At 39.7% G+C, this 19,793-nt stretch overlaps 1 pseudogene; it reads left to right on the top strand.

The window, feature by feature from the left end:
- The first annotated feature begins 8,617 nt into the window (after nucleotides 1–8,617).
- Nucleotides 8,618–8,717, top strand: LOC113276755 (annotated as a pseudogene).
- Nucleotides 8,718–19,793: the final 11,076 nt, after the last annotated feature.

Raw genomic sequence — 19,793 nt, 5'->3', positions numbered from 1 at the left:
TAGCTCCTTGGAAGGGGAATCCATTGTACGTCTTGAGGGTATGTAGGTTGATGCTGGTGTGTGTCCATTGAATTTACTTTGCTCCGGCTCTGGAGGAGTCGCTCCAGGTCCTCACGCGTAATGAATTTGGATGAATGGTCCCTTTTCCTTGGGCGCTCAAGAGCAACACGAGTTTCTTCGTCCATGTAGGCATGCGCCGTTGAAGTGCCTGCTCCGGGTGTATTGACTGCGCTCCTCGTTGGTTTCGGGGCCTGTCGTGACTCCTGTGGCAATCTCTTAGTCAATGTCTTGAGAAAAGTGAGTACCTCTTTCTGAGTTGTAGCCATGTCCGTCTGAACCTTATCAAGAACTTCCTGCCTTTCCATCAAACCCACAATGGTAACAGGGGGTTTGTCCTGCTCTTGTTCCTCCAGCCCATCGCCCTGATGGGGGAGTGGCAGTTGTTGTAGTGAAGACCGGAGGTGTCACACTTGAAGAAATACCAGGGTTTGCGGCTGCTCTGGCTCTAGTGATAGGAGGTGTCACGCCCACTGGAATATCTCCTGCTCCGCTAGTGTTGGTGGTAAAGGAGACAGCTCCACGAGATGTATTGATCACATTGGCAGCTCCACTGACAGGGACATCGATAACAAGAGTGTTGTCAGCGCTAGTTCCATCGGAATTGATTGCTGATCCTGACCTAAGATCCACCATTTTGAAATCAGTAAAATTGATTTGGGTTTTGAAGAAATTGACTTCATGACCGAGAGATTAATCTCCCACCGTGGTCGCCAGTTGTTTATGGGTGAAAACTATTTCTGCTGGTTTTGGTAATTTTGGGTGTGTGTGGATGAGAAATGAATCTAAACCCTAAACAAATGCACTGCACGGGAGTGCTTTCGGATTCGAGAGATCAATCTATATGATGTGATTTGTAGATAGTGGTAAAAGTGTTCGTTTCTCGGAATTGTTGAGACTGATTTCATATTTAAAAATAGAGAAAATATATACACAAAAAAAGGTTGTCGCACTAACGAGAGGTACTGAGACTCGGGATTTCACCAATTTCCATATTCATGTGGTTCAAAAATCAATTATACACAATTATAGCTCATATGATAAAGATTATTGATTCTTATTCTTTGCCAAAGTAGATTCCGAAAGTAATGACTGTAAATCTAAAGCATGAGACATAAAAACACTTAAGCTAAGCATGGCCCATCAACTGAAATCACAACCATTCAAGAGAAATCATAAATCAATTCAATTTTAGTGCAAAAAAGTCATATAAAGAATTAATAGAATTACCACAATGATGAAAAAGGGCTTCCTCCGTCGTCCCAGTGTTGGGTTTAGCTCCTCATATCAAAAACAGGTTCAAAATAATAAATCATGGCTCAAAAGGTGTTTTTATTGAAGAGAATATATAAAACAGCAGATCTGCAACGATGTATAGATGTTACAGAAGTCACCGTTACAGCTAGTGTTGCAATACTGAAGATATACGTTACTAATCAACTGTTACAGGATCAGAAATTTAAGACCCTAGGATACGACTGTTCTGCACAGCTTAATGTTCTTCAGCTTAGGGTTCTTGAGAACGACACTTTTTATATGCCGTCTGCAACTCTTCTTCTTCTTATTCTCTGTTAATGCTGCAACTCCACCTGCAGCGTGATTCTCTGCCTCTAAACCTACCCCCAAACTCTCTACCCCCTTACGGTACTCTAACCAACACCTTTTATACCAAACAGGCCGATTAGTTCTCAAGGAAATCTTGTCTTTTCTTTTCCTCGAAGTCACGGAAATATCTCCATGTTTTCTTCTTCTACGCGTCATTTTGTCAAATCTGACGTCCCAGAATCTCTTAAGGATATCACTAAATCAACATAGAGTAATATTTCCTATTATTTTCACGTAACTTCCACAAATATGTCAAACATAAATCCCGTAGAAACTTTCTTCCCTGTTTTCTCCAAGTCGCGGAAATCTCCCTTTGTTTTCGATTCTAACACACCTACCCATCCTGTTTCAATAGATCAATCCCAAACCGAACCATATCTGTGAGAAAATCCGAGTTAATTCAGCCCAAATCTTTCCCAGAAGCTCAAACCCGAGATAACTCATTCCACAGTGTTGTCGATACCAACTATCCAGCCCAATTTACACCATCAAATCTCTTATATTAGCTCTGTTTATCCCATTATTTTCCATCCAAACTATTTCCGTTGATTAAATCTCTTCAGAAATCCCTCCGAAATCCAACCCTAATCTGCCAGTTTAAGCTCAAACTTTCCCGCCAATTTCAAGACTCAAAAGGTAGGGGATGACCTCCCCTTATCCTGTTCCAATGTGCCAATAGTAGCTGGTGGTGAATAGTAAAGAGGGTGGCCCTTATCAACTGAGTGTCCCTTAGTAATTGAGGTGCCCCTTATTCAAATGAGGGGTGCCATTAGTAATTTTCTCCCACGAGCGCAAATACCACTTTTCGAGTCGAATTCTATGTAAAAGCTTATTTCTCCAAAAACACCTACAAAGACATAAAATAACCAAATAAGTACCAAATCGAGCACTAACAATATATACAATTGAGATCAAAATAGACACATAAATGCGTCTATCAAATACCCCCAAACTTATTATTTGCTAGTCCTCGAGTAAATCAAATCTATAAAATAAAATCCTAACTCACTGTCGCAGGCATCGTTGATTGCATTTAGCGTATGCAATAATCCTTTAAACTCCTAGGTGTCCCTAGTGGCGGAGTGGTGTCTCCGGAGGGCTTACCAGAGGTATACCCAAAAAACCTTTATACTCCAGACCCTAGCTATCTACACAGAACCTTGGAAGGCACTAAAGAGTCTCCTTGGTTGGCATACTTATTGACTACAGGAGGAAGTACCTGATGCGAAATTCCAATTGTTGTACACGAGTTCGCACTCAAGCATACTAAAATTCATATGAAGTGACAGAGCTCTACTCAGATAGTCGCACTATGGACATCAATATCCGGAGTCAAAACTAATCACATGGATAGATCAAAAAGATGGATATAGAAAAACATAGATGGTTTTGATGTTTACTAGGTGAACGGTGTTTCTCATATCTGTCTGAAGGCCTCCGCTAAAATGAACCTATCCTAATGGACTGAGATACTAGTCTGACTAATATCAACACACTGGCATATAGAAGGGTACCAGTGGTCGATAATCCTAACTCTAGGTCAACACAACTGGCATATACAAGGGTTCCAGTGGTCGACTTTATTGAATTTATTCCAGTTGGTCTGATGGTCTGGTCTCTTTTCTTTTTTTTTTTTTTTTTTTTTTTTTTTTTTTGTATCTCAATCACTCTAATTCACCCTAGCATTGGTAACAACTTGAATCGTGAGCCCCACCTAATCACTTAGAGAAACATAGTTTAAAAACAAAACAAAATAAAAACAGAAGTGAAAAGGACTCAACGAGATATGGTGAAACTATCATGTTATTTCTAACACCTGAGCTCTGTGCTTTTATGAATAGACTCTTTAGATGTTGCCATCTAGTCAGATTGGTTCCTCAACTCCTACAACCAAAATGCTTCCATCCACTTAGATTGGTTAGTGCCATCCTTAATAGGGATAAATTTCTAGGCTCTGGAGTTTATTTATTGCAACGAAAAGGTAACAAAAAGTTCTACCCCACCCCCAAACTTAAATCTAACATTGTCCTCAATGTTTCTAATCAAAGAACAGTACCAAAAATATAAGTAACATGAGGAAATAGTAAAGAGAGAAGTCGGAAAGATAGTACCTGGGTGAAGTGTAACCAAAAACCTACAAAAATATTATACAACATACAAAATCGCCTCGATGGTCAATCAAGGTAAACAGGGTCCTCCAGAGGGACCTCCTCAACATCACCTGTAGGAAAAGGCTCTAAAAAGGGCTTCAATCGCTGACCGTTAACCTTCGAAGAACTACTACCATCTGGTGTCTCAATCTCAACAGCGCCATGAGGAAAAACAGTACGGACCACAAAAGGACCGGTCCACCGAGAGCGCAACTTCCCGGGGAATAGATGCAAACGAGTGTCATACAGAAGAACTTTTTGACCTGGAGAAAATGACTTTCGTAAAATATTCCTATCATGCACAAGTTTCATTTTGTTCTTATACTCCTTAGCACTATCGTATGCATCTCTACGAATCTCGTCCAACTCATTGAGCTGGAGCTTTCTTTGAGCTCCTGCCTTGTCAAGTGAAAAGTTTAAGTTCTTAATAGCCCAATAGGCTCGATGCTCTAACTCAACAGGCAGGTGACATGCCTTGCCAAACACTAAACGATAAGGTGACATTCCAATGGGTGTCTTAAACGCAGTACGGTAAGCCCATAAGGCATCAGTAAGCCTCGACGACCAGTCTTTCCTATTTGGATTAACTGTTTTCTCTAGAATACGTTTAATTTCCCTATTGGAAACCTCTACCTGACCACTAGTCTGAGGGTGATATGGGGTTGCTACTTTATGGGTAATACCGTATTGTTTCATTAAAAGAGCAAACGGTCTATTACAAAAGTGTGAACCTCCATCACTAATTATAGCTCGCGGCGTACCAAAACGTGTAAGTATATTCTCTTTCAAAAACTGGACTACGACCCTGTGGTCATTCGTTTTACACGGAACCGCCTCAACCCACTTAGACACATAGTCTACAGCGACAAGTATGTAAAGATAACCAAACGAAATAGGAAATGGACCCATAAAATCAATGCCCCACACATCAAAGACCTCAATCACTAAAATAGGGTTCAAAGGCATCATATTTCTACGGGAAATGGTTCCTAACTTCTGGCAACGCTCACAAGAAACACAATGACTATGGGAATCTTTAAACAACGAAGGCCAGTAAAATCCACACTGCAAAATCTTAGCAGCAGTCTTCTTAGCACTAAAATGACCCCCACATGCATGTTCATGACAAAAGGAGATAATACTAGACTGGTCACTCTCAGATACACATCTCCTAATAATCTGGTCCGGACAATACTTAAACAGATAAGGATCGTCCCAAAAGAAATGCTTAACCTCGGCTAAAAACCTAGAACGATCTTGCTTACCCCAATGTTGAGGTTCGACCAGTAACAAGATAATTCACTATATTTGCATACCAAGGTGATTGGGAAACAGAGAACAATTGTTCATCAGGAGAAACTATCCCTTATAGGAAGGGAATCACTGGGAACTAACAACTAGCCTAGACAAGTGGTCTGCTACTACATTCTCTGCACCCTTTTTGTCTCTAATGTCTGGAAAAATTTTGTAACAAAGGATCCATCTAATCAATCTAGGTTTGGTATCCTTCTTATAAAAGGTATTTCAAAGCAGTATGATCAGTATAGATTACGATCTTAGAACCTAATAAATAGGATCTAAACTTATCCAAGGAAAACGATGGATAGCAATTCCTTCTCGGTAGTTGTATAGTTCATTTGGGCATCATTCAGAGTTTGCTAGCATAGTAAATCACATGGAGTAATTTGTTTTCTCGCTGACCTAGCACAACGCCTATAGCATAATCTGAAGATCACACATAATTCAAAGGGTAGGTTCCAGTTAGGTGCCTGGACTATCGGGGAGTAGTGAGTAAAGTTTTAAGCTTCAAAAGCCTTAAACAAGCATCATCAAAGACAAACTTAACATCTTTTGCAAGCAAATTGCAAAGAGGTCTAGAAATCAAGCTAAAATCCTTAATGAATCGACGGTAAAAACCTGCATGCCCTAGAATGACCTAATATCTTTTACGGTTTTTGGGACCTGTAAAGTCTTAATAAGGTCAACTTTGGCTTTGTCTACCTCTATACCCTTTGAAGAGATGTGCCCTAAAAATTCCTGATTTAACCATGAAATGGCATTTTTCCCAATTAAGCACTAAATTTTTCCTTACACCTAGTCAACACTAATGTCAAATGATGCAAGCACTCATCGAAAGATGAACCAAACACTGAAAAATCATCCATAAAGACCTCTAAAACCGTTCTACCATATCAGAAAATATGCTCATCATACAACGCTGAAAAGTCGCAGGGGCATTAAAAAGCCCGAAAGGCATGCGTCTATACGCAAAGGTACCAAAGGGACAGGTAAAAGTGGTTTTCTCTTGGTCTTCTGGGGAAATAACAATCTGATTATAACCGGAGTAGCCATCTAAAAAGCAGTAGTGACTATGTCCAGCTAATCTCTCTAGCATCTGGTCGATGAAGGGAAGGGGAAAGTGATCCTTCCTTGTGACCTTGTTCAATTTCTGATAGTCAATACACACACGCCATCCTGTGGTCACTCGGGTTGGGATTAATTCATTATTATCATTCTGGACTACAGTGATACCTGATTTCTTGGGGACAACCTGAACAGGGCTGACCCACTTACTGTATGAAATTGGGTAAATAATACCCGCATCTAACAACTTAAGCACCTCTTTTCGAACTACCTCTTTCATTTTAGGGTTCAGTCGACGTTACATCTCCCTAGAATGTTTGGAGTCTTCCTCTAAATGAATCTGATGCATACACACAGTAGGACTTATACCCTTAATGTCTGCTATAGTCCACCCTAAAGCTTCCTTATTGTCTTGAAGTACATTTACTAGCCTACTTTCCTGATCACTATCCAAATCGGAAGATACAATCACAGGTAAAGTCTCAGATGGGCCTAAAAACACATACTTTAGAGTATCGGGTAGTGGTTTAAGGTCCAACTTTGGGGGCTCTTCTAAAGAATGAATTAGGGTAGTCTCAGAAACTGGTAACGGTTCGAACCTAGATTTCCATCTATCAGTGTCTAACACAGGGGTAGAATCTAATAGAGCATTCACCTGTTCAATAGTGCTATCGTCGTCAAAATCTAAACCAAAATGGGATAGACAACTTTCTAATGGGTCTTCAGACAAAATGTTTGGTAATGACTCCTGAACTAAGGCTTCTATGATGTTCACCTTTTCAAAACTTGTGTCATCTAGCTCATGAGGTTACTTACTGACATTAAAAATGTTCATCTCCATAGTCATATTACCAAAAGATAAACTCATCACACCATTTCGACAGTTAATGATCGCATTAGACGTAGCTAAAAGTGGGAGACCTAAAATCACAGGTATCTGGTTCTCTGGGTCAGGGACAGGTTGAGTATCTAGGACCACGAAATCCACTGGATAAATAAACTTGTCGACCTCAATAAGAACATCCTCGATAACACCTCGAGGGATTTTAACAGACCTATCATCTAACTGCAGTGTCATCTGAGTAGGTTTCATTTCACCAAGTCCTAGCTGTAAGTATACATGGAATGGAAGTAAGTTCACACTGGCTCCTAAGTCAAGTAAAGCTTTTTCTACCCGGAAGTTACCTATTGTACAAGCAATGGTAGGAGAACCTGGATCTTTGTACTTTGGAGTTGTGGTGTTCTGAATGATTGAACTTACGTGACTAGCTAAAAAGGATTCCTTATGGACGCTAAGTTTTTTTTTTCGCGTACACATATCCTTAAGGAACTTGGCATAAGCAGGAATTTGCCTAATTGCATCTAATAAAGGAATGTTTATGGTAACTTGCTTTAAAACCTCCATTATGTCATTAAAGTTCGATTCCTTCTTTGTTGGTACTAATAGCTGAGGAAATGGGACTCTAGGCATAAAATCAGACCTTTCAGGAACCGAATTCACATCATCAGAAACTTTATCAGTCTCCTCAGCTACTGGTCCTGAGAGGTGAGATTCTGAGGGGTGAACTACAATATGTTCACTATCGGGCATGGTTACCTTATTGTCTACAACTCTACCACTCCTAAGGGTTCTAACAGCATTCAATTGATTCGATGGTTTTGCACCTAATTCATAAACTCCTCTAGGGTTGGGTTGTGTTTGACTAGGAAACTTACCTTTTTCTCTCAAAGAATCACTTATCAGACCAACCTGGATTTTTAACTCGGAAATAGCCTGACTATTTTCTTGTCCTATCCTGTTACTAGCTTGTAGACTATGTTCTACGGATAACTGAAATTTTACAGTTTGTTGAGTTAACAAGGCGAGAGACTTCTCTAAACTTAGGATTTTCTTATCTGACTGATTCTGAAACTGAGCTAGTCCTGAAGGATTCTTAGTATAGCCAAAACCTGGGGGAGCATTAGAATTACTAAACTGACATTGACTTTGGCCCTTAGACCATGAAAGGTTCGGAAGGTTTCTCCAACCAGGATTATAGGTTTTTTAATATGGGTCAATCTTTTGATGGTTATCAAATCTAGTGTTATTATAAAGATCATTGGCTTGCTCTTCAATATTCTGGCCTTCCCAAAAAGGCTCTACTCTACCACTAGTCTGGCCCACTTCTAAAGCTTCTAACCTTTTTGCTATAGCAGCAATTTTGGCATCTGATTCATAGCCTCCTTCTACCCTATTAACGTTTCCTATACTTAAAAGAATTTTTTTCTGGGGTGCCCTACTATTTTCCCATTTCTGGGTTTTTTCGGCGATTTCATTAAAAAATTCCATCGTCGCATCAACAGTTTGGTTTTCAAATCCACCAGTGCATAGAGACTCAACCATGGTCGTTGTGGAATAATCTAAACCCTCATAAAGGATCTGAACTAGCCTAACCTTTTCTAAACCATGATGAGGACACTGGGATAATAAATCATTGAACCTTTCCAAATACCTATATAAAGATTCTCCCTCTTGTTGTGAAAATGTGCATATTTGCGTCCTAATAGACGATGTTTTGTGCCTAGGGAAAAACTTATTGAAAAAGGCAGATGTAAGTTGTTCATATGTCTCAATTGACTCGGAGTCCAAACTATATAGCCACGACTTGGCCTTATCTTTCAGGTAAAATGGGAATAACCTAAGTTTCAAAGCATCATCATCTAAGCCTCTAATTCTTAGAGTACTACAAATTTCCTCAAAATCCCTAACATGGTAATAAGGGTTTTCATTTTCTTTCCCTAAAAAGATTGGGAGCATCTGTAAGGTCCCAGGTTTCAGTTCATAGGGTGCCTCCGTTTCAGCTAACTTAATACACGAAGGACGAGTAGTTCTAGTTGGATTCAACAAAACTTTCAAAGTTGCCATTTCTGGCGCTATTGGAGCAACAGGGATTCTCTCCTCAGTCAAAGGACGTTCAAAAACAGACTCTTCAAAAGTCGGACTCTCTAGATTAAGGTAATCGAGACGCTTCGAACTACTAGGTTTCTCTTTAACAAATCTACCTAGTGCGTCTCTTTTACGTTCAGGCATACAATAGAATTTTCTAAATTGGAAGGGTAAGAAAACACAGATCAAGGCCGACTCAACCAAATCAAACCTATTGATTTCTACCAAAAAAAAGCATGATGGCTGCACTTAGATTGTTTCTAGACCAGCTTCTAATCCTTCGAACGGGAATTCGTTACAATTTAAGCAAACCCCTCTGGAATCAATCCGAGTTAACGTAAGTTGAATAGAGGCGAGGGAAGCTCGGTGGAGCTTTGATACCCAAGGCCTCACCGGTATAACAAGGTGGCGCAGTCACGCATTCAACTTACAGAAACCGTCAAGAACTTCGAAGTATGCTTAAAAGAGTAACCAATATTTTTCGAATGACTTTCCTGTTAAGATCGTTACCCTATCGGTCTCGTTCTAGTCAAAAAAATTAGGCTTAGGTTCGCGTAGGTTACGTGTTCCTAAAGCGGGCAAGAAGAGAACGGTGATGAAATTCGAACCCTTATCTTGTATGGCCATGCATTGCCCTTTACTAGAAAAATAGATGTTCGTATTCAGTCCTCAACATATATGCATACGAAGGAGTCCAGTAACTCGCTGACAGGGGATTCGCGAGTATTTAGAATCTCACCTCCCGTTCCAGACGGGGGATGAATAGTCGACTCGAGCCACTGACTCCGATGTCTAGTGTACGAACCCAAGGTGCAGAGACAATATCGTAATTGTCCTCCTTCTCTGCAAACAGTTTATATTTAAAGTACCCTTCCGTAGGGTAATAAAAAATAATGTCTCAAAGTCCAAAAGTCCAAAAAGTAAAGAAAAATTACAAAAATAATAAACCCTAATACATTTTTTTTTCTAAAAGAAAATAAACAAACCCAAAACTAAAATTGTCTAAAATAAAATTGTCTTCTTTTCTGTTCTTTTTGCTTTAATCTTTAGCTCCAAGTCTTTATAAAATCACCAAACTCTTTGGCTCAATTTTCTTTATGATCCCGAACCTGTAGACACAAGATAAATACCCAAAAACATAAAAAAGAACAAAAATAATAAAATAAAATAAATCTAAAACCCTAAAAACAAGTCCGCGTCGGCGGCGCCAAAAATTGATGTGATTTGTAGATAGTGGTAAAAGTGTTCGTTTCTCGGACTTGTTGAGACTGATTTCAGATTTAAAAATAGAGAAAATATATACACAAAAAAAGGTTCTCACAATAACGAGAGGTACTGAGACTCGGGATTTCACCAATTTTCATACTCATGTGGTTCAAAAATCAATTCTACACAATTATAGCTCTTATGATAAAGATTATTGACTCTTATTATTTTCCAAAGTAGATTCCGAAAGTAATGACTGTAAATCTAAAGCATGAGACATCAAAACACTTAAGCTAAGCATGGCCCATCAATTGAAATCACAACCATTCAAGAGAAATCATAAATCAATTCAATTTTAGTGCAAAAAAGTCATATAAAGAATTAATAGAATTACCACAATGATGAAAAATGGCTTCCTCCGTCGTCCTAGTGTTGGGTTTAGCTCCTCATATCAAAAACAGGTTCAAAATAATAAATCATGGCTCAAAAGGTGTTTTTATTGAAGAGAATATATAAAACATCAGATCTGCAACGGTGTATAGATGTTACAGTAGTCACCGTTACAGCTGGTGTTGCAATACTGAAGATATATGTTACTAATCAACTGTTACAGGATCAGAAATTTAAGACCCTAGAATACGACTGTTCTGCACAGCTTAATGTTCTTCAGCTTAGGGTTCTTGAGAACGACACTTTCTATGTGCCGTCTGCAACTCTTTTTCTTCCTATTCTCTGTTGCTGCTGCAACTCCACCTGTAGCGTGATTCTCTGCCTCTAAACCTACCCCCAAACTCTCTACCCCCTTACGGTACTCTAACCAACACCTTTTATACCAAACAGGCCGATTATTTCTCAGGGAAATCTCGTCTTTTCTTTTCCTCGAAGTCACGGAAATAGCTCCCTGTTTTTCTTCTTCTACGCGTCATTTTGTCAAATCCGACGTCCCAGAATCTCTTAAGGATGGCACTAAATCAACATAGAGTAATCTTTCCTATTATTTTCACGTAACTTCCACAAATATGTCAAACATAAATCCCGTAGAAACTTTCTTCCCTGTTTTCTCCAAGTCGCGGAAATCTCCCTTTATTTTCGATTCTAACACACCTACCCATCCTGTTTCAATAGATCAAGCCCAAACCGAATCATATCTGTGAGAAAATCCGAGTTAATTCAGCCCAAATCTTTCCCAAAAGCTCAAACCCGAGAAAACTCATTCCACAGTGTTGTCGAGACCAACTATCCAGCCCAATTTACACCATCAAATCTCTTATATTAGCTCTGTTTATCCCATTATTGTCCATCCAAACTATTTTCGTTGATTAAATCTCTTCAGAAATCCCTTTGAAATCCAACCCTAATCTGCCAGTTTAAGCTCAAAATTTCCCGCCAATTTCAATACTCAAAAGGGAGGGGATGGCCTCCCCTTATCATGTTCTGATGTGCCAATGGTAGCTGGTGGTGAATAGTAAAGAGGGTGTCCCTTATCAACTGAGTGCCCCTTAGTAATTGAGGTGCCCCTTATTCAAATGAGGGGTGCCTTTAGTAATTTTCTCCCACGAGCGCAAATACCACTTTTCGAGTCGAATTCTACGTAAAAGCTTATTTCTCCAAAAACACCTATAAAGACATAAAATAACCAAATAAGTACCAAATCGAGCACTAACAATATATACAACTGAGATCAAAATAGACACATAAATGCGTCTATCACTATACAATTCTGGCCTAAACCAAGAAATGGTCGTTCCAGACTTGCTTCGGTCACAAAGTGAAGGAGATGGGGTTGATCTTAGGGAGGGAAGCAAAGAAGGTGTTGAGATTGTGAAGGTGTTGGCTTTTTATGAGTTGTATCAGAATGATGAGCTGGCTTGCAATAATGTAAGCAATCATCTCTGGATATTTTCTGGATACGGATGACAACACTTGGTTTTTCTGTGTTGTTTCGTGTTGCTTGGAAATAGGCGAAGGACCTATTTATACAAGTCATTGAACGCAAACCCTCATCTCGTAGGAAGTGGAGGGGGTTGAGTGATGGAGTAGTGGGGTCGTGTAGGTGATTGCACGATCACGTCTTAGCCCACTTTCCTCATCATCTTAACCGTCCATACCTCCTGACATGTTCTTATATATGGGCGTGTTGCACGCCGCACGCTGTAAACCGCCATACCAATACCCCAGTAAGTATCCCCCAGTTTGTGACATGTTTGATGTCTCGAGTGAGTGGGTCGAGTCGTGGGACCCGCAGGAAATAACACGTGATGCTATTAGGTTAAATAACTAAGTTATTTAAGAAATCGGTATTCACTAAATATCGTGTATACTCGATGAATGCAATGCATCAAAAACAATCGATATGTATGAAGCATCGCTGCTTTAAATCTTAACCGAATAAGTCGCGGATTAAGCGTCTTAAAACATCATCATGCCCAACCATCTTCGAGTGATCGTTTGGAGGACGCATGGGTGATCTATCCCCTGGTCGATCACTCCCTGTGGAAGAGTGGCGGACGGTGATCATCGAGGTACTTCATTGATTACCTAGATTTTGACCTAGGCCGTCCGGCCAAGCTAGTAAAGTTTGACGGACGAGATTGGTTTACGGCACTAATTTGCGACCGTTGATGGAATTTTAGGATTTTTAAGAGGTGCGCAAGCATCCCTCTTTGGCTTGATCGAATTCAAGCACGGACATTATTTTTGGTGGGACCGACCAAGCATGCATGTAGACGGCTTGCCGGTGTACATGTCCATACCGCTTTGTCTAATGAAGACTTCATCTAGGCCACTCAATTTGACCGGCAAAGATGAGTGGTCGTGATCGATTTACGATAGAAATCCATTGCCGCAAAGGATTTGGAAGCCGTGTGACATGCCACCTTTGGGCGTGCTTTTCGAGGCGCTCGGCCATGGTTGGCCCAGACCGGTCAGTCACACATAGGTGGGCCCACGGTGATCACGTTGATACTCTTGGTACCTCTTAAATCTATATCTACACCTTCCGTTTAGGCTGGCGAAGATGGATGGACGTGATCGAACTACGACAGATATGCATCGCCGCAAACCCTAATTAGGGTTTTAAAACAATTGTGCACGCATGACTTTGACCAAACGGTTTGGCAAGCTACGCTTCTCCTTTGAGGAGACCGATCGTGTGGGGCCCACGTTGGGATGACGGTGAACATATGTGAACCTCCCTAATGGTCCTAGGCGCGATCTACGCTGTGACAGATCAGAAAATCTGGGTTTCCAATGAACCGGGTTTCGGCCCGCTTGGCAAACTACGACTCTCTGATGCGCCACTCGGGAAAAAAACGTCCTTCAAATTTTTCGAACCTACTCAAGATTTACCCTGCAAAGATAAACATTGGCCGGTTGTCAAGGATAACCAACGCCAGTTGCCGCCTTACAAATTCACAAGGCCAGTTTCCAACATTAACACGGCCAATTGCCCAAAAATGACAGACGGCCAGTTGCCAAAATTAACACGGGCCAATTGCCAAAAAATAACAGACGGCCAGTTGCCAAAATTAACACAGACCAATTGCCCAAAATAACAGACGACCAGTTGCCAAAATTAACACGGGCCAATTGCCCAAAATAACAAACGGCCATTTGCCAAAATTAACACGGGCCAATTGCCCAAAAATAACAAACGGCCAGTTGCCAAAATTAAGGTAGTTCTGGTTACCAGCCATCATTGGTTGGTTGCCCATGATACATACTTGCCAAGGTTGCAATCATCTCTAAATATATGGTATGAACTGCGAAGCAGTAACCAAGACTTTCAGATGATATGAACAACCTTGTAGAGCTGTGTTGAACCACATAACGGCTGTCTACGTACCCTCTCCGTTGCTCGAAGGGATCGAGCACGACCGTAGTTCGTCATCCTTCGTATTTATATAGTATGAACTACCACAATCGTCTAACCACATTCGAAATGCTATAGGTTATCATTAAAATGTAGAACAACGACATTTAGCTTAACCAACACCTTTTCCCAATCTACTAATTTAAGTAAAACGAGTACAAAAATTATATGCCAAATTTGAAAGTATTATTGCTTCCCCTCTTACTGTTTCACTTAGTGTATATATAACACAAACTAAAATGACATTTTCAATTTATGTAATACAAAGAGACTAGAGAAGGGAGACACCGTACCAAGTCTTTTACAAGAATCCCATAAAGTACCTTGTTGGTAAGGTCCTACAAAGACACTTCAGAAACTAACAGACTATTGACTAAAGTTTCCATTAGCCTTTTGTATAGTCTGCACCAAACATCTATCACTATGTTTGAACATATTACGTCCAGGACGGCACAAACTCATAGGTACAAATCCTATAGTCATGGTTAAACAATAACAAAATTATCAAGCAAATCAAATGACATGAATAGTTGACACCAAAGACAAAACGCATAAATTAACAATTTTCCCTCCTTTTAGGATTTTCATCAAACTCCCGATATGCTTGTTTCATGAATTCAAAAGGAACTAAATCCATTAAGCCCAATAACTAACCATTTTAAGTGGAGCTAAAATTATCTACCAGTAGCACTAAAATTCATAACAATGTGATAGTATGCATATCGCAAGAAAGAATAGCTAGTCACCACTCACCCAGGTGATAGATTCTTTTTATTTCTAACCAATACAATTTAGGGTGCTTAGTATATACATGGAAACAATTATGCATCAGACCCGCACTAGCTAGCACCGAATCTAAACCTTTAAAATGTAAGAAAACGACAACATTGCAAACTTGTCTACACATTAATTAAGCTTGACGAGAAATGATATCCCAGGTTAGCCGTCAATATTTGGGAAATGATCTCACTTGCGCATCTAAAAGAATAAAAACATTTCCCAGTACTACCCGCAAACAATCAGCATACAAAGGGACAATCCATCATTATTCACAGAATATAAAATCTCCCAATCCCATAGGAATAGAATAAAGGATCACCGGTTTACTAAGAACAATCAACAAGGTGATCTTTTTATCAGACGGTATACGATTACTAGCCTAATAGGGACTGCTCTAGTTCCAGTTCCTAGTTCATCTTGAAAGTTCCTAATGTTAGTTCATAGTCGATTCTTTCATGGCATTCATTCAAGCGAAAAAACAAAACAAGGCATGAATACTATTACTGCTATAGTGACGTATTTTTCTAATATGGCAAACAAAATCAACTATGCATCTGTAGCTTTTCCTCTATTGTAAAACTTATCATTGCTCACATCAAAGCTATCTAACATATAAGATAATAATCATTTGATACAAGACAACTGTACATAGCAATCTTGGCATTTCCCTTTCAGAGTACCACTCCTGAAAACTAATTTGTAACTAATTTGGATTTTAATTAGAAATTAAATAATACATGAATTTCACTTGCACACAATAGCATTTCATTAACTCATTAATTGAATGCAAAAATCAGGGAAATGTTGAGATTACTTAACTTGACCTTTGTGGGTGACTGACCACCAACGTTGCAGTAATCGTTGTGACTCTTTTATAAACACCTAGAGTGCAAAATTGAGACCCAGAGAGAGACTTCATGTGTTGGGGATAAGGCTCCTTTATTCTGCAAAAACGAACTCTACCAGAATCCCAACATTTACAGGCCTTGATAGCACTCACAAAAGAAAATAGAAAAATGAAACACAATCGTTTCCGCTAAAATTCAATGCACTGATCATAAACCATACGATAACCATTAGTAGGATTAAGTCTAATTGAGTTAGATAAGAAATTTGGCTAAATATCACAACAAGACCGAGATTTAAATAAATCTGTCAAAACCCATTCAAGCATTTGAGAATGAAATATACATAAGGAACAAAAGCCCCAAAATTTATATGAACCCTAATTTCTCTGTTTTTCACAAATTCACTTCAATCAGGAATTTACAGAAAGTACCCAACCATTCATGCATATAGTGCGATGCAAAAACTTGCAATTTGTTATGAATCTTTGGATCAATTGGGTGAGAACCGCTTTCCATAAAATTCAAGTTACTGAGTTGGAGAGCAAAAATTCATCTTCTCCGATTATAATTCAATCAACATGAACGCCATTAGCAACTAGAAGTGGCTGTCCATAGACATCATAACCTTTTTGTGATTTTAGTCGAGTTCTCTCAATTTTCAAGGAATCAGAGAATCCATCAGAGGAAGAAAAGAAATCAAAAAAAAAAAAGAGAAAAGTCATACACCCCTCCGAAGAAAGAAATGGAAAATATATATAAATAGACAAAGCCACCTTCGTTTTCTCGGACTCATTGTGACACGTGTTTAGTTGCATGTATCACTATTACAGCACCCAAGACTTTGGTTAAGGCAGACTCTCTATTTAGACATTAGCCCTTACTATTTAGGCAGCCTAAAGAGTGTTAGAAACACTTGAGTATTACAGAGTTGGGCACTCTACGTGTGGAGTTTACTAATGGGTTTAGTTAAACCTAAGAAAATGATTTGAATTATTACAAAAGCCATCCAAACATGCTAATTAAGTTGGATGGTTGAGATCAATTTAAGACGCTAGTAGAATTTTCATGACCCTCGAGAAACCTTACGTCCATCATGTTTTGGGAAAACGTTCATGGTTCCATGACCATGCCGTGAGCAAGCCGATCAGGTAGGGACAGAGTGGGCCCGTCAACGTGTGTATTAGCGCTTCGTTGATCATTCACGGGATGATCTAAGCCGTCCAACCAGGCTGGTGATGTTGGACGGTCGTGATGATTTTAAGACTGCCTTGAACAGTCTAAGCTCGTCGAGCTTCTTCCAAAGCAGCGCAACCACCCTATTTTAGAGCTGGCGTTTGACGTGCTGGGAGGAGTTCGTGTGATGTTCGACCGTCTATGGCATAAGTGGGCCCGCCGGTGGTCCTCACGATGATCGGCTACTCTTGCCAGGGTTTGGCTAGGCTTGTTAAAGTGCACGGCCAACTTGTGTGGCCGTGATCGTTTCTGAGACTAATATGAACAGTCCAGATTTTCCTTAAGGAAATTAAATGCGTTCGATCAAGCTGAAAGTGCATCGACTCGAAATTCTCTTTGTCAGAGAGTAGCATGTACGGGTATTTCGTGCATGTCTCAAAATTGGCACTTGGAGATTCATGTTACTCTGCTGAGAGTGAACACTTAGTCGTCATGTCATGCTAATAATGAGAGCTCGGCTAGGAACAGCACAGGAAACACTAGGCTAATCATGCATTAAAATTGATAATGTTATAAATTCACAGAATATTTGGGATCGTTGCTACATGCACCATTCTGGGTGAATCTTGTGTATTTATCGAATTGCTTCAAATAAATAAAGCGAGAGGTTTTCTGCGCTCATCGCTTATCAAATGGCTTTGTCCTTTACAGGATGTCAGCATATCAAAATTGGTTTTATAATTTTAGCCCTGAACTAAAATCCACCATCAACAGGCGTGCAACGCGCCCTTTACGAGAAAGTTTCAGGAAAGGACGGACGGTTAACAGTAATGAGAGTAGTGAGTGAAAGTGTGACCATTCTTCCCTCATAACGGAAACACGATGATCACCACCTTCCACACAACTCCACTTCTCCACTACTTAACTTCCTCCACTTCCTATGAGGTCAGGGTGCGCTCAATGACTTACATAAATAGGTTTTCAACCTATTTCAAAAGGAGACAACAAGCGTTATCAAGACAAGTTGCCATAAACCATTTTCTGATACAAGTCATAAAACAGCCATACCTAATTCAACATTTTGATCTCAAACACCTTCTTCGCTTCCCTCCCTAAGATCAACCCTTCTCCTTCACCTTGTGACCGAATTGAATATGGAATGACCATTTCTTGGTTTAGGCCAGAGTCTTACAGATTGATCTCTCGAATCTAAAAGTACTCCCGTGCAGTGCATTTGTTTAGGGTTTGAATTCGTTTCTCATCAACACACCCCAAATTTACCAAAAACGGCAGAATCAATTTTTACCCCAAAACAATTTGTTAGCCATATTTTTTCTGATCATTTTTTTTGCCATACTCTTCTATGCTCTAGTCTTCAAGAGATTGATACCAATTTAGGAGAGAGAGAGATTGGTGACATAATTTTCGAAAGAGCATATGACAATGGCTCACAAACTCCCATATATATTGTCGACACTCCTAATTACTGAGAATGGTAGTGGGAGCAGGTTGTGGAACGGATAAAGGTTCTCAGATAGAGGACGAAGATAGTAGTTATTGGGAATTTCACATCAACTCTTCTGATCTTTAGGGTAAACAAAGAATAATCAATACACCAAGAGATACGATAAACACTTAATCAATCACACAAGACATAGATTTACGTGGAAAACCCCAAATCGGGTAAAAACCACGGACAAGAACACAATCTATTCAATTAACCACAAGGATGATTATAAAGACGACTCTCACCTTCTCTCACAGCTCTCACCTTCATCACAGAACAAGAAATTCACAAAGAGACCGAAAACTAGCTTTAGTTATCCCACTCTTAAGAACTCTTCACAACTTTATATTAAACACTCCTAAGGTCGCCTATTTATAGTAGACACCTCTTGTTCTCTAAGTAACCTGTTTCCTAATCGGAATTGGGAAACCATCCTCAACTAGGAATGTCTAACCTAATTAGGTAATACATCCTCAATAAAGAATCCATACTAAAATAGGAAACTACCATAAATAAGACTTCTAGAATTTGCTAAATCTAGACAACTTCTAACAATCTCCACCTTGAATTGATTTGAAACATTCACAAAATTCTTCTTACGTCTTTAATCAATTGATTTCCATTGTGTTCTTGTCCACCTGCCCTTACGGACCATTGATCATCAATGATGATGACCAACACAGTCCAAGTTATCTTTGGACTTGCCAATCTTTGGAATCCACTTCTTGATAATACGAGCCTTTGGAACTCCACCCAACTCCAAATTTCCATGGGACTTTACATTCCCAAAAGTTGACTCGGATCCATCCTTAGCTCCTCATAACCCTGACTACCTCAGTGTATGCAAGCCGCTGCTACGACTTCCTTTCATGATCATAGTAGATCCTTGATAAACCTTCATTACTCCAACATAACAGGAATACTTACAACCTGCAGAATCTAATTGGGAAAGACTTATTAGATTCCACTTTAATTCTGGCACGTGTTTTACTCCTTGGATTGTTCGAAACTTACCATCAAACATCCTCATGCGAGTATCACCGACTCCCTTAACCGATAGTTCCGAGACATCGCCAATAAACACTTTACTACTACACCCGACATACCTATAGAAATATGACCGGTGTCCACACATATGTGTCGTGGTACCGCTATCCATTATCCAACTCTTCTCTTGATTTAAATCAGCAGCAACCAAAAGAGAGTAATCGCTTTCATAGCCCACATGGTTAGCTTGACCTTCGAGACCTCTTTCCGAACCAGTCCCATTGTCTTTCCACTTACAATCACGTACGATGTGACCTGG

The sequence above is a fragment of the Papaver somniferum genome, chromosome 4 (genome assembly GCF_003573695.1).
Source record: "Papaver somniferum cultivar HN1 chromosome 4, ASM357369v1, whole genome shotgun sequence".
Taxonomy (NCBI): domain Eukaryota; kingdom Viridiplantae; phylum Streptophyta; class Magnoliopsida; order Ranunculales; family Papaveraceae; genus Papaver; species Papaver somniferum.
Note: the sequence above shows the minus strand (reverse complement) of the source record. Positions and strands in the feature narration are given on the sequence as shown.